Consider the following 13072-nt stretch of genomic DNA (forward strand, 5'->3'; position numbering starts at 1 on the left):
ATATTAACTAAACATTTTTATGTGCTACGACGTGGACATAATGATAAATGTGCTGACATGAAAGCAAACTTTCAACAATCTTACCACTTGTCATGGTCCTGCGTCTGTGACCCAGTGTTTGGTGTTTTTGAATTATTAATAGTCATTGATTTCATTGTTTTCGTTTCTAGTCTCTTGGTTTCTGTCTCTATGCCTCCCCTGTGTTCCTTGTGTCATGTCCACCTCTCAGTGTGTCTTATTCTTCCTGTTTTACTTTGACAGTCTCCCATCTGTTGCTCAGTGTTTTCAGTTTAGCTTCCTCCCGGTCTCGTTGTGTGTGATTAGTCCCAGCTGTGCTCTCCTCCTGTGTCTCATTCCCTCGTTATCCCTCTGTCTTTCTTTGTCTGTTGCCGGATTGTCTGCGTATCACCTGTTGCATTTCCCACGTTCCACGTCTCAGGTCTTTCATTTCGTTGTACTTGCTTTTAGGTTCTTACCATTTTAGGTTTTGCTAGTTTTGTGGCTATGTACAGGCAGAAAGGACCCAAATGCAGACTTCACGGAGGCAAAAATGTAAACTCAAAAGCAGCTTTATTGCTGGCACAAGGGAAATCATACAAAACTATACTGGGAACAATGGGAAAACAAAACACACAAGGAAACACCGGGAGAGACACACAGCATGAGCACAGGAAGACACAGACACTAAATACAAAAGGGATAACGAGGGAAGTGAGGACACACACTGAACACAGCTGACATTGGTGTCCTGGATTGTTGATTACCTGACAGGAAGACCACAATGTGTGTGTCTCCCACAGTGTGTGTCTTACAAACTAATCAGCAACACGGGGGCACCACAGGGGACTGTCCTCTCCCCCTTCCTCTTCACCCTCTACACCACCGACTTCAGCCACTGCACAGAGACCTCCATCTTCAGAAGTTTTCTGATGACTCTGCAGTGGTTGGATGCATCAGCAGGGATGATGAGACAGAGTACCGGGCTGTGGTCGACTCCTTTGTCACGTGGTGCGAGCAGAATCATCTGCAGCTCAACGTGGCAAAGACCAAGGAATTGATAGTGGACTTCAGGAAGACCAGGAAACGTTTGACCCCTGTTTCAATCCAGGGGGTCAATGTGGACATTCGGAGGACTATAAATACCTTGGAGTACACATAGACAATAAACTGGACTGGGCTAAAAACACTACTGACTTTAGAGGAAATGCCAGAGTCGTCTCTATTTTCTGAGGCGGCTGAGGACAATGCTCAGGATTTTCTATGAGTCTGTTGTGGCCAGTGCTGTCCTCTATGCTGTTGCATGCTGGGGCAGCAGGTTGAGGGTTGCTGATGCTAACAGACTCAATAAACTGATCTGCAAGGCCAGTAATGTTGTGGGGATGGAGCTGGACTCTCTCAGGGTGGTGATGGAGAGGCGAATGTTATCCGGGATAATGACAATGTTGGATAATTAGGTTCAGAGCACGTTCAGTGAGAGACTGAGATTACCAAAAAGCACCACTGAACGACACAGGAAATCATTCCTGCCTGTGGCCATCTCCCTGTACAACTCATCCACCTAACACACTGTATACTGCAATAGCTACACCCTTTTTGCACATACTCTTCTTTCTTATTCAGATATTTATTAGTAAGTGACTTATATTTATGTATATATTGTATATATTGTGCTATTTCTTACTTCTTGTATTGTCTGTTTGTGTTACTGTTTGTACTGGAGCACTGTAACCAACATAATTTCCCCTAGGGATCAATAAAGTATTCTGATTCTGATGAATTACCTAGACGCTACACCTGTCACGTTCCTGGGTCTGTTGTAGAATGATCCTAAATATAACCAAGAAGACTTAACATAATACCAAAAAGACAAAAACAGAGGAAACTCAAACTGCTGGGTCACTGACCCAGGACCATGACAAGTTTAGTCATTGTCTTCTTTTGTATTTTGCTCTGCCCTAATAAAAGCTCACTTTCAGTACGTCCCTCACCAGTGTCTGCATTTGGGTCACACTGCTCTAGTTTGTTAACCACGAAATTAGTCTATGCTGGTCAGCCCAAATCAGAAGGTAATGTTAGCATTTGTTAGCATCATCCAGGAAGGTCTGACATTAAAACTGGGGTTAATGTAAGTTTGGCTGAAACCCTTTAAAGTCTGTAGTAGAGACAACTGTCAAACATATTTATTATTGTAGAACTTATTTGTAAAATTATTCCATCCTGGCTTTACATCAGAAGAACCATGAAGTGTGACGGACATTAGATGTGAAATTGGATGCAGTTTGTTTGCACTGACCCAAACAACCATCATTTCTGTCATGCTGCTACCTCTGTCACCAGCTGGAAGGCCCCAGGCCGAGGCTGGCTGAAGCAACAAAATTGTCCCTGATAAGAGGACTGATTTTGACTCTCTGCCCACATCCTTCAAGTTGGCTGGAGCACTGTTGACTTTCGCTTAACTGGATAAATGGACACTCTCTCTCAGTTGAACATTGGACACAAACTGAACTCCTAATGTGAGAGTTTGAGAACAGAAAAAAACAAAACAGCACAGAAGCACATGAATCTTACAAAAACACATGACTTGAAACTGGGAGGGGGGTGTGGGGTGTGGAGTGAGCCGATGTAGACAACAACCAACAACAACATTTCCAGCACTGGACCCAGACCTGCCTGACTGCACCGGGTGGGAGTGAGCATCGAAGGCATTTGGAAGAAGGGAGGGGGGCTGAGTGTGTGTCTGTGTCGGTGTACATGTGTATGTGTGTGTGTGTCCAATGTTTAACTGAGAGAGAGAGTGTCCGTTCACCCAGTTAAGTGAAAGTTAACAGTCCTCCAGCCAACACAGGTGTCCTTGAAGGATGTGGGCAGAGAGTCAAAAACAGTCACCTTAGCAGGGACAACTTTGTTTCAGCCTCGACTGGATCAAACTGCTGTTCTCAAACTGCTCTCCCATTAGAGCTCAGTTTGAGTAGAGTTCTTTCTTCTCCTCTTGTCCCTTATGTTGTGTATTTTTCATTGTTTTTCTTATAATCCTACCTTTCTCTGACCTGTCATCCCCAGTGTGACGTTTGTGCAATATGTGTATGTATGGTCGGAAGGGGTCCAATTTCACTGCAATGTAACATGAACGTGTGACATTGCATGTGACGAATAAAGAGGCCGAATGAACTGAATTGAAGTTTTCACTTTTCCCAGTTATCTGTATAACTGATTTTCAAATATGTATTTGAAGGTTCTCAGTCATCCAGGTCATCGTTGTCTAAGGAGCTTGGAAAGAAAAGCATCTGGATTTCTTTAAGTTGCTTGAAGAGTCAAATAGAGGAACGATATTACAACCCAGAGCATAAAGTTATTAAAAAGAAAAAAGATTTTTAACTCCTCTGGCACTTTCACATTGAACGACAGACTTCCTGTCAGGAAATCAGATTTCACAACAAACTGGCCGTCATCCAGAAAACCAGACTTTCCAGCACTGACAGGATTAACGGCCTCGCACGTCTGTGGTTGTACAGGAACCACAGACATTCACGACGCAGCCTTTCAGTGACCCGGGAAGGTGTAAACTTCTACAAAAGTGAGCGAAGAATGAAGGCTTACCAGTTTTTTCATTTTGCATCACTAATTATTTGTCACACAGGTTAATGTGAAAGTGAAAACTGACAGCTGATGCATTTCAGGTATTTTAAATAGGAGAGTGTTACTGGAGCTGTGACCTCTTTAGACCTCATCCTCTCCATCGTGGCCCTTTTACAGGTGAAGAAACTGTGTCTGTGACTCTGAGAGCAGAGGTTTGGGCCGATGCATACAGCAGCCACGAGGCTTTGTGGTTTGTAGTTCCTGAAAATCATTTCAGCTCCACTACACGCCAGCATGAGAGTGAAAATCAAACCTAAACAGAGGTACACAGAGTCGGCTCTCTTCCTTCTTGTTTATTGTGGGTTGATCCACAGTGATGAATTTAAAATGGTCGAGTACTTTAACCACAACAAAGTGCAGCATATAGAAGCTTTACGTAGCATCAGGCTAAATCTCAGAGCAGGAGAAGCACGCATACTTTCTTTGATAAAGTCTAAAAAAGTCAGCTAATAAAACAAGTTAAAGCAGCTTTAACTCAGATATAGTTCTGCGCATTTTTATTAAACCTTCTTGTAAAAACTGCAGCCAGATGGAGTCAGACTGGAAACAGGTCTGTGAAGGTTTTTGTGGAGGAAGAGGAGGAGGAGGAAGAGGAGGAGTAGGAGAGTCTCCACTACTTAGGTCAGGTTGATGCAGCTCCTCAGGTTAGCAAAGCGTCCTTGAGCGAGATGCTCAGTCCCAAAATAATGTGATGTTTCATTTGTGTGATCAACAATGTGCTGCATGGATGGAATAAAGGGCGCTTTGAATGAGGTTTGATGCCGTCTGTGTTCTATAGTGTTTATGAACCATAAACTTATTTTAATGTCAGGTTTATTTATCCAGAGAAAAAGACGCTCTTTAGATTTACATGATGTGGCGTCTCTTCATCACATCATAACAGCAGTTAATACATGTTGTAGTGTTTGAACAATTTTAAATCCATTTTAATTTAGTAACTTATCACCACAGCAAACATTACTCCTGACTCATCACTAAATGAATAAATTCACACCTTTTTTTGTGATCAACATTTTATTGATTTATAACAGGATTGATTCCCTAAAACAACATTGGTCACAATGCATGGAGAGAGGAAAGAAAAAAAAATACGGTGGAAATAAAAATATTAGAACGTACACAAAGTTACAAACAGTTATTGCCTCTTCCAGCTGATAATTTTGGATGAGAAGATTTTCCAAGCTTCAACAGTTGTGGGTCGAGCTCTATTTAATCTTGCCAGTGGTAAATTCAAGATTAACGATACAAAGAAAACATCCCATCAAGAATGATTTCATACAAATGTCAGGACTGAAGCAGTGCTTTGTAATTGTCTTCTTTGTGGATGTGAATCCTGCAAACAACATTTTGCACTTTATTTGTTTTAAGGAGATATCAGAGGTATCATTAAGGAGACAAAGATCAGGATTGAGGATATAAAAAACTTCAGGTACCTCAGATAACACAGAGTTCACAAAGACCCAAAAGTCAGATATAACTGTCAGTCCCAAACATGTGTAAAAACATGCCTGATAATGAATCATTGCACATGTGACGGTGATACGTAGCCTGTAGCTTCATCTGGAATCTCTTATGGGGTGTAATGTATGTTCTGTGGATGGTTTTGAAATGAATTAGTTGATGTGCCAAGTTCCTAGAAGTCAAACCTAGATTAGACCATACTGTATCCCAGTCTATATCAACCTGTAGTTCTCCCAGTTCCCTAATCCAAATAGATTCAATGGGCAGAGGCTTTACATCATGTTCGGCTCATTTGTTGTAAATTATGGAAACAGAGGATCTGATTTGGGCAAGATCCATTCCAGCATGGGATGAGAAGGGAGGGGGGAGTCCCAGGAGAAACATATGCTTTTACAGCTGATCTGAGCTGCAGGTGCACAAAGTAAGAAGACGCAGGAAGGGAAAAACATGTCCTTAAGTCCTGAAATGAACGACGGCCCTGAACGTCGAATAGATCATCAAAAATGTTTATTCCAGGTGAAGACCAAGAGGGTTGAACAAATGCTGCCACACAGTAACTTCAAATTATGCCAAAGTGTTGAACTTTTACAAAACTTCACTGGACCACATAACCGTCGATCTATTTTCAAATTCACACCTTTTTTAAACAATGAGAGCTCTGATTCTACAAACCTGTGCATTGATACAGTAAAGATCTGTAGATGATTGCAGGTCCAGAATCAAGAAGCTGGTGGAAAGAAGTGTTAACCAACATGGGGCTCTTATGACTCTAATGTTGTTCTAACATTTAACAGTTCAACCAGAATTTAAAAAGTTGTAAATAAAAACAGAACACAGGGATCTGCACACTGCACAACAAGACGTAACAAAAGGCTGAGTGAGAAACAGCAGGAGGAACAGTTGGTAAAATGGAAGCAGGTCAGTGATTTGATCAGGTATAAAGAGATGATCTTACAGAGGCAGAGGTTCATCAGTCTGCTAAAACTGTGTCTACACATTGTGAAACAATTTCAGAATAATGTTCCTCAATGTAAAACTGCGAATCTTTCTTAATATTTATACAAATACACCAAGAGATTCAGAGGATCTGGAGAATTCTCTGTGCTCATGGACGAGACTGAAAATCAATGTTGTAAAGCTGAGATCTTCCAGAAATCCCCGTCTGTGGTCACAGCTCACCGTGAAATCCACAAAAGCAGGTCAAAGCTCCAAGAAGGCAGAGAGAGAACATTCAGCTCGTTATCAGCACTCAGTACCAGCCCACCAACCCACTGAGGGAGACGCAGACAGTCTGTACACAGGAGGAGATCAGTGTGTCATAATGCAGAATGTTGATGTGCTGAGACTTTCATGTTTTTATTTTTATGGTGCTTTATTGTTTTAAGTCATTCGATTTTAAGGCCTTAGCGTGGGTTTGGTTTTATTTGTTTTAAAGTTTTATTTTTTGGTGTAAAGTCTGACTGATTACGTTTCCCTCACTCAAGCTTGACTTCACTTAACTGAGTAGCCTGACACAAGGCATAAGGGCCAATCAGCAGCCAGGATGTATTGTACCAGATGTGATCATTAAGAAGGGCTGAACAGAGGAGACTTGATGTTTCCTGGAGAGATGGGCTGAGTACTGGAGGGAGAGGGTACTGGGTTCTGGTTCAGCAGAACTTGGGACGAGAGAGGAGAACCTGAGAGTGGAACCTGAGTTGGGGCTGATCGGATTCTTCCTGTCTCCGACTCCAATGCTGATCAGATGTGGCTCACTGCCTCAGCCGCTGATGGAGAACCTTGGAAGCGGCAGTGGGAGGAGCTGCTACAGTCATGGACCGACTGCTGCTCTGCTGAGGACTCGTGGGTCAGAACCGAGGGAAGCTGAGCCTCTGAACGGTCGCAGGATTTAGGATTTCAACAAATTCTGGACTGAGTGGTACCGAAGCGTCTGCTGTACGTCCTTTCATTGACTGCACCATTTTTTTCTGCTCATTGTCTGGAAGTTTCTCACTGATACCAGTTTTAGGTTAACGTAAACTCTTTTATTGTTTTTTATATCTTGCTTTTTATCCACAGGTACTTTGTTTATTGTCTGTGTGTTTAAATTATTTTTACAAATAATTATCTGCTTCACTCTCTGTTCGTGGCACTGTTCACTCTGCTCTTCCCTCTCAAACCTAAATGAAGAAAAAATTAGAGATCTAGACTCATTTAAACTCAGGTGGCATTGTCCACGCCATCGTTTGCAGCGCCACCACCTGCTCCATCGCCTGCAGCCGCCATTGCTGCCACCGGGTCTTGTCTTGACCCAGCCAGAGGTCTTGCCATGCCTGATCTCATCTTGCCTGCCAAGCCACGTCCACGTCCAGCACGGCCACGTCCGGGGCCTGTCAAGACAGCCCGTCCACGGAAACCCACCAAACCACCCAAGGGGTCACATCCACATCCACACTATCGTCGACCACCTGCCAAGACACCCGAGGGTTTTCGTACACGCCCACGTCACCGCCAGCCAAGCTGTCCAAGTGTGGTCAGTCGTGCCCGTTTTGCCACCGCCACGTTCCACGTGGTTGGCCCCCTGATCTGCTCCGTCACCACTGTTGGACTCTTGGCCGGCCCCCTGAACATTTGAACTATGGACTGTTGTGCCCTCGACCTCTGGGTCGGCCCCCTGAAAGGTTTAAGAACTGTCTCCTGAGCTTCAGTGCCTTTCACAGACTTTTGTTTTGCACCATTTCATGAGCTCCAGGTTTTTCTTGTTGGACTTTTGCTCTGACTTTGGTCAGTTTCAGTCTGTCATGTTATGATATGTAAGAGTGCAATAGAAGTGTTATAAAGTGTGACTCACGCAGCCTTCAGCTGAATTATAAAAACACACAGTGGGTTTCTCATTTATCTTAATCAACAGGTAGTAAATGACTTCAGATTTTATGACATAACGCGTCATTAACAACAGGTTAAATAACGGTTAGAGCTTTTTTATATCTGGTAATAAAATGTTTACTGAGAACCTGAGAATGTGGGCGGAGTTTGTGTCCAAAGAAATTCAAAGCATAAAGTGAGCTATGATTCATCCACCCACTGAGCTGAGTTAATGCATGTGGTTTTTACATCTGTAAACCTGATCCCAGAGATTTCCTGCTGACAGTTTACAGTAAGTCAGGTCTGACTGTAAACCTTCATTTGGACAGATGGTTTTTCATGTCCTACTGTCTTCCTCAGAAATCTAAATGAATGTGAATTTTCATTATTTCAGACTTTTGTTTTTACATGTTTTATAACACAGATTTAATACTTTTTACAACATGTTTCCCTCTTTTTTTTTTAATCTTTTTATTATTGTTACTTTTGCAGATTTCAGAAAGTCCCGGCACTCCCACTTTTCCTCTGAATGACACACCTGTGAGGAAATTAGATTTCACAACAAGCTGACTGTGTGCAGAAGCTCAGGCTTGCCAGATGTCACAGCCTGTGGAATAACGGCCTTGTACGTCGGCCTTTGTACAGCATGTTATCTTGACTTCATAAGCAATCTGCTTAGAGGTTTCCAGTGACAGTTGTGGATGGAAGTAGCCACAAAGCTTGGTGATAACTCCCAGAGACACAAGATCCCTTCATCTCTACTACATCCCAGCATCAGGGTGAAAATAACAAAAACAAAGGCAAACAGATCTTCAGCTGTTGGCAGCAGTTGTGTTTAAACTGAGTCGAGCACTTTGACCAGAACAAAGTACCAGGAAACAGGGTCTGATTTATCGTTTGTACGTGCCATATAATCAGAGTGCTTCTCGGATATCATATAAGGCTGCATGAGTGGGTGTGTTCAAAAAAGTGCTGTATCCATGAGCCCATTTACCACTAAGATTTGATGCTGTTGACAGATTTGTTCTTCTTAAGCGTCTTTTTCATGTTTATGAGCCTCAAACCTGAAGTTATGTCAAGTTTATTCATCCAGACAAAAAAGCTCTTTGGAAGATTATTATTGTTATTTTATGAACGAGAATACAATAATAAAGTTTAAGTAGGAATTGATAATAAAAAAGGATGTAGTGAAAAACTACAGACAGCACAGTGGTGAGATTAAAATTAGTCAGTATAATAGAAACAGGTCCAACATGATTTTGTGAGGACTGATTTGGATAAAAGTCAGTGTGTTCTAACACTAACTGTGTTATTTTTAAAGGCTGCATGAAAATCCTGGGCAGGTTAGTGTAAACTTCCTGTTTTTCCTCTATAATCTTCCTTCTTTTTCTCTGCTGATGTTCTAATTAACTGATTCAAACTGAGTACAATTAGAATTAGACTAAAATAAAGTTTTTATTCAAATCTACTGATATTATTTTATTGTTACATTAATGTAGCACAAGTTTCAGTTAGCTTTGGACAGAAATAGCTGGCAGTAATGTCGTCCAAGCAGATACTTTTTACTTTTTTACTTTGAGTACATTTCAGAGATGGTACTTCAACTTTTACTGGAATATTTTTTAACACAAGTATCTGTACTTCTACTTCAGTACAGAATATCTGTACTTTTGCCATCTCAGCATTTCAGTGGGCCATCAGCCGTTCAGCTACAACCTTTTCTACCGTTCCTGAAAGGGTGGGTGGTAAACTGATGGGTCTGGAATTACTTCCTTATTTATGGATAGATGTTACAATAACGGTTTCTGATGTACAGGGATCATACCTTTAATGACTGATTCACACTGATCAGGTATAACAGTCTGTCCACTGACAGCTGAAGTGAACAGCACTGATTATCTCTTCTTTGTCCTCAAAGTTGATGTTAGAAGCAAGAAACAGTTTAAGGATTTGAGTGATCATCATCCGTGTGGTCCGATGCAACAGACAAACTGCTGTAGCTCAAACTGCCATAAGGTTTCATGCTGGTTCTGATAGACAGTGCATCGCAGTATGTTGTGTATGGGGCAGACAGTCAGGCTGCCCATGCTGACCCCTGCCCACTACTGAAAACACCAACAATGGCCATGCGAGCATCAGAACTGGACCATGGAGCAATGGAGGAAGGTGGCCTGGTCTGCTCAATCACATCTTCTTTAACATCATGTGGACGACAGGGTTTGGTTCATCGCTTACCTGGAAAACACCTGGCACCAGGATGCACTATGGGAAAAAGGTGACTTGGAGGAGGCAGTGTGTGGCGCTTTGAGCAATGTCCTGGTAGGAAACTTTAAGTCCTGCCATCAATGTGGATTTACTTTTCCATGTAACATCTGTGTGATTTGGTAAACAAAGAATTCTGATCCATGGAGGCCAAACCTCACAGCTTACAGGACTGAAAGGATCAGTTGATATCATAATATTGTGACCGCAGCTTTTTTATTTATTTGTAAGAGTCCAGGTGGGTTAATGCTCCAGAGGAATTCTTATAAAGTGTTTTTTAAAGGCAAAAGTGTTTATAGCTGCTTCAAATGGCAAATCTTAAAGCTAGAACTAAAATAAAAACTGAATGGATGTGGTGGCATTTTGCTGCCATGGTTTGGGTCAAATTTGTTCTCACTGATGGTCAAACTCCTGTAAAGATGAATAAAGTTATTCTTTAAACATAGATGTTTAGGAAAGAAACAGATAAAAAATATTTAGAGCAAAATGTTTCTGTTCTGATGGGAGTGAAGTTTTAGAGGATTTGGACAGATGTGTACAGATGTGGTCATGTACAGCTCAGCAGGGCTCACTCGTTGCTCTGATGAGGATGAAAATGATGTGAATCATTCACAGTCACCAGATCATAACCCAGCTGACTTTACTGATGTTTCCTTTAATTAATTTCACTATATGACCCTAACAGTAAGCTACCTTAGAAGTGCATTTAAACATGATAGTTGAGTAAATGTACTTAGTTACTTTCCACCACTACAGCTTCCAAACTGCAGCTACAGCCAAACTGAAGAACTGAAGGAAATGAAGGAAGAGGTCTCATCTTAAATCTGATTTATTAACCACAACTATTGCATCATTAAATAAGATCTATAAATAAACTTCCCAGCAGCCCTGGTGATGGAGATGATGGTGATGATTCAGTATTAATAAGCTCTGATGGAATGCACGTTTGCCCTGAAACAGCAGCATCTCTCTGCAGGATGGAGACAACACCCTCAGATGCTGAGCAGCTGTTTGACGAGGCTGTAATCACATGACCTCAGCTGATACTTCAGTATTGATCTGAGCAGTGCTGAGTGTGATACACTGCTGTATTAAATACAGTAATCACATTACAGTTACAATTCTGTTTTTTGGTTTGTTTATTTCTTGTGCACTCGCACCACAACCAGCTGATTTTGATTCCTTTGCCAATGTAAATTGTAAATTGAAAATGAAAAGAAATGAGCTAAAAGAAGTAATGTGTGGAAAAGTAAATAAAACAGGAATATTCCATTTACAGTGTTTCTATCCTGATGGGAGTTATGTATCCCCGAATTGTGAGATCTCTCTACAGTGTGGACATATACAGCTCAGCAGGGCTCTGTGGTGGGGTGACATGGGTGGCGGAGTGGAGCAGTGGGTTCAGGGTGTGGTGGTAGGGAAGGCAGAGTTTAACACCTGGTGAGCATCTTCCAATCGTGCCTTCCTTATTATTTCGGTAGCAGCCAGGCCGGAGAGGATGAGAGCAGCTGCAGCAGAGAGCTGGAGTTCTGAGTACTGCAAAGGGCCAAAGCAGTGAACGATCCCAGAAACGGTGCTGGAGCAAAGTGGAACAGTCACAAACATCCGGTCGAAGCAAATAAAGAACTCTGAATGTGAAATCCTGAGTTATGTCGGGTTCTTCAGGCTCACTGAGGGGTTTGGTGAGGATTAGAATGATGAGTATCATTTGTTTGACCTTCACAGTCATCAGATCTTAACTGAACAACCTTTGATTCTGGTGTTTTATAGCCCACCATCTCCACCACACCCAATGAGGGAGTACCTTTTGGAATCATAGTGTTCCTTATTCATCATGCAGAGAGACTCCAAAACATTGTTATTTAGTGACTAAATAAAGACTTTGGTGGATTTTCCTTTTATTTGTCCTGTATGTGTAACATTTGGCTACCTTAGTAGTGCATTTACAGCACGAACAAGCTGCTCCCAAACTGAAGAACTGATGGGGAAACACAGGAATGAGAAACGTCAGCATTCATACTGAGCTTATGAATCTATGAATCAAACATAATAACACCACAGAGACACATCAGAGAGGAATTAGTTTACATATCTGTTATTTACAATATTATCACTGCCCCATTCGATCTATACATAAACTTCCCAGCAGCTTTGATTATGACAACAATGATGATGTAGTAATAAGGAGGTTTGATAAAAAGCAGCTTTGCTCTGAAACAGTAGAATCTCTCTGCAGGCTGAATAAAGCTCTCAGACACTGTGCAGGTATTTGATGCTGGAGTAAGAGTCCAGAAGGAGTCTTTATGACCTCAGCCAATACTTCAGTGTTGATCTGAGCTGTTCATTGGGATCCATGCTGGCTCATACCGTGTGATGAAGGTTCAGACAGAGCTGAATGCTGATGCCCACCTCATCCACCCTCCACAGATAAACTGCAGTTTCCAGACTCCACATGTTCCAGCTGATTCCAGTTCAGTGCGTCACTCGTCAGTTTTCTTGCCGCTTTCATGTCCAAACGTGACTCCAGACAAAGTGAGCAGAGACACGCTCCATCACTGTGGAAGTCCTCTGAGGAGGAAACATCACTTTAAGATCACTAACGGACAGCTGCTGAGTCCTGACAGAGAAACAGTCATCCCAACACACTATCAGCTGCTGCAGGTAGAAACACTTTGGTTCCTTTTTTTAATATTAAACAATAGATATTGTCTGATATTAGAAACTTTATACAATAAATAAATGTAATAAATTTAAATAATAGAATTCTGCTACATTCAAATTTTCTCTTACCCTCAAAAAACTGACATCAACTTAAACTATAGTTTAATAAATTCTGTTTTCCTTTATAAAAGTTTGAAGACATAAAAAA

General features: G+C 41.7%; 1 protein-coding gene across 2 annotated transcripts in view; it reads right to left on the reverse strand.

The window, feature by feature from the left end:
- The window catches only part of LOC134626885 (V-set and immunoglobulin domain-containing protein 1-like), a 92418-nt gene that overhangs the window by 24628 nt on the left and 54718 nt on the right, over positions 1–13072 (reverse strand). The window lies entirely within an intron of this gene.

This window comes from Pelmatolapia mariae, linkage group LG5 (assembly GCF_036321145.2).
Source record: "Pelmatolapia mariae isolate MD_Pm_ZW linkage group LG5, Pm_UMD_F_2, whole genome shotgun sequence".
Classification (NCBI taxonomy): Eukaryota; Metazoa; Chordata; class Actinopteri; order Cichliformes; family Cichlidae; genus Pelmatolapia; species Pelmatolapia mariae.